Genomic DNA, 3442 nt, shown 5'->3' with positions numbered 1-3442 from the left:
GTCGGGCCGCTGTCGCTGAGGGCAGGGACGCTGCTCTGAGGTGTCCCTCAGCCGCAGGCCGTGCCTGTCCCTGTCCCGTGACACACGATGGCCTCTCCTTCCCTCCTTCCCTCCGCCCCACGCTGCTGTCGCCTGTCAATGTTTAACCAGGCCCTGGGGAGGAAGTGAGGCACGGCGGTGACACACGGGAGAGAACCTCACGCCATGCCATGGCGATCCTGAGCTGCACGGCCCGGGCGGGACACGGGGACGGCGGGGGGACAGGGGACTGTGCCGCCAGGTGTGTGACACAGGTGAGAGCCATGGCACCCAGAACGGGTATGCTCTCCTGCAGTGACACTGGTGAGTGTGATGGTGTCAATTTCTCCCTCTTATACTGACACAGGTGAGTGCAGTGCTGCCAATTTCCCCTTGTTACATAGCACAGGAGAGTGTGGTGGTGCCTGGTAGTGATTTCTCCAATTATAATGACACAAGTGAGTGCACTGCTGCCGATTTCCCCTGGTACAATAGCACAGGTGGGTGTGATGGTGCCAATTGCCCCTGTCACAATGACACAGGTGAGTGTGATGGTGCCTGGAACAGATGTCCCCTCTTAAAGTGACACAGGTGAGTGTGATGGTGTCAATTTCTCCCTCTTATACTGACACAGGTGAGTGCAGTGCTGCCGATTTCCCCTGTTACAATAACACAGGTGGGTATGATGGTGCCATTTGCCCCGTTACAATGACATAGGTGAGTGTGATGGTGCCTGACACTGATTTCCCCCCATTACAATGACACTGGTGAATGTGATGGTGTGGATTTTACCTGTTTCAATGACGCAGGTGAGTGCAGTGGTGCCAGTTTTCCCCGTTATATAACACAGGTGAGTATGATGGTGCCTGGTACTGATTTCTCCTGTTAAAATGTCACAGGTGAGTGTGGTGGTGTGGATTTCCCCTGTTGTAATGACACAGGTGAGTGCAATGCTGCCAATTTCCCCTATTATATAACACAGGTGAGTGTGATGGTGCCTGGCTCTGATTTCCCCTCTTTTAATGACATATGTTAGTGTGATGGTGTGAATTTCCCATGTTATAATGACATAGGTGAGTGTAGCCATGCCTGTTTCCCCTGTTCTATAACACAGGTGAGTGTGATGGTGCCTGACACTGATTTCTCCTGTTATGTAACACAGGTGAGTGCAACAGTGCCTGGCACTGATTTCCCTGTTACAATGACACAGGTCAGTGTGATGGTGCCTGGAACAGATGTCCCCTCCTACAATGACACAGGTGAGTGCAGTGCTGCCAATTTCTGCCTGTTACAATGACACTGATGTCCCTGTTACAATGACACAGGTGAGTGTGATGGTGCCTGGAGTACATCCCACTGTTAAATGTTTCAGGCAAGGTGGCAGAAGTGTCTGTGCCAGCCATGGCCTTGCCAATGGGCACTGTCACCCACAGCCAGGGTCCATCAGCAGCCTCCAACAGGGTGAGAAGCTGAACTAGGGAGCAGCCAGGGTGCCCAGTTTGCAGCTGAAGGAGATGGGGCAGGGCTGGAGACAAGGCTTTGTAAAACCTGTAGAGTAAAACATATAATGTAAATCATTTTCATGTGAAACTGAGGGGCCCATCCAGGGCACAAGGCCGTGGGCAGGGATGGAGCAGGCTGTGGCATCACTGGGGAGAGTGACAGAGTCACAGAATCGCTTAGGCTGGAAAAGATCTCTGAGATCATCAAGTCCAACCTTTGACCAAACACTGCCTTGTCAACCAGACTGGAGCACTGAGTGCCACGTCCAATCTTTCCTAGAATGCCTCCAGGGATGGCGACTCCACCTCCCTGGGAGTGCTTTCCAGTGTTAATCATCCTTTCTGAGAAGAGCTTCCTCCTGATGGCCCCAGGAGACTGAGGGAGTTGTGTTCGCTCCATGCTGCCTCGTGAGACATTCTTACAGCTTTTGTCTTTCTCCAAGAACTGCATCCTGCATTTTATGTCATTGTTGGTCAGTGACATGAACTGATGTCACACATCAGGAGATTTTTGTGATAAGTCTGTCTGCCAGGAAGCTTAAATTGTAAAGAAGGGGTGTACAACTTCCTAAACTGTGTTTCCTACTAAGCACAGTAACAGTAGCAAGTAGAAATTAATGCCACAATGACTCCAGATGGAAAAGTTCCGTTCAGCACAGGGAAATGAAACATTCTCTTTGGAGAACTGTGATGAATTTCCATGAAGAAATTTCAAAAGTTTTGCTTTATTAGGAAAAATATCACCCTGACTTGTTAAAAGAAATACCTATGAAACATGCAGGAAGAGGATTTTGACCAGTTGTAATTTTTTGTTACTATTTCCTTGATTTTACAAACACCTTTTTTTAAGTCTAAAATCTCACATTCTTGTTCCAACAACTTAAATAATATTATTCGTCAAATACCTTCCATGTAGGTGTGTCTGAATAAAGCAAGAGGAAAAAAAGGGATGAATAACATCTAATGAGCACATTCTATCTCTGGTTGCCCCAGCAGAAAAAGTGCAGAAGGTCAAAATTAATTTTCAGCATGAATTAATGAAGATAACCCTTCATAAAAATGCTTTGAAAAGGAAAATAGTAGCTTTTAAAACTTTTACAAAGCTATCATTTGGCACTACTGAGAAGAGATTGGCTCTGTCATCTCTCTAATTGCTCTTCAGGTAGACTTAAGCTGCTCTTAGGTTCATGCCTATCCCTTCAGTGTAGAGAGGACCAAAACATTTGTGTTGGAAAAGAACAGCATGTGCATTGATATTTTATTAATTATTTATTACTACCCGTGTTGGTTCCTTCTTTCCTTTGGCTTTCCTAATGAACCATGAGGCTGGGATGAGTAAAAACTGTGGCGAGGATGGGATTGGGATAAGATGTGACACAACTTGGTGAAATGCCCAAGTCCCTGAGCACTGAGGACAACATGCATGTCTAAGGTCACCCATGCTCATGATGTTCACAAGATCACGTCCTAAGTTTGCCACTCTGATTTAAATGGAAAATCATCTTGGTCACTTTGTGAATCACCAGCCTGCATACCAGGCAGAACCCCACCTCCCACTCCAGCTTTCCCAGACTCTTCTTTCCAATTTTTCCTTTTTCTTCTGCCGGTGAGTAGAAGGATTTTCACCCTTTTTTTCCTCCCCAACCCTTCCAAACCCGTTTCTGGATGGTGTGTACACTGTGAACTCCTAAGCAACCCCCCACATTTTTTGTTCTGGGGTGTGTGAGGCTGGAACATATGTCTGCACAGCTTGCTGAGCAATCCCACACAAGGAGCTCTGAGGGAAATGGACTTCCTGGGATTTGCTTGGTAAAACCTTCTGTCATTGCCGTTGGGGCCAAAAGTGTAATTTCTTTTTCCCTTGCAGGAGAATGGGACAAATTGTCTTGGTGGGAATGGTTTCAGACTGAAAGAAAGTTGGT

This window comes from Lichenostomus cassidix, chromosome 1, assembly GCF_008360975.1.
Source record: "Lichenostomus cassidix isolate B80296 chromosome 1, HeHo_3.0, whole genome shotgun sequence".
Taxonomy (NCBI): Eukaryota; Metazoa; Chordata; class Aves; order Passeriformes; family Meliphagidae; genus Lichenostomus; species Lichenostomus cassidix.
This window is presented reverse-complemented; position numbering follows the sequence as displayed.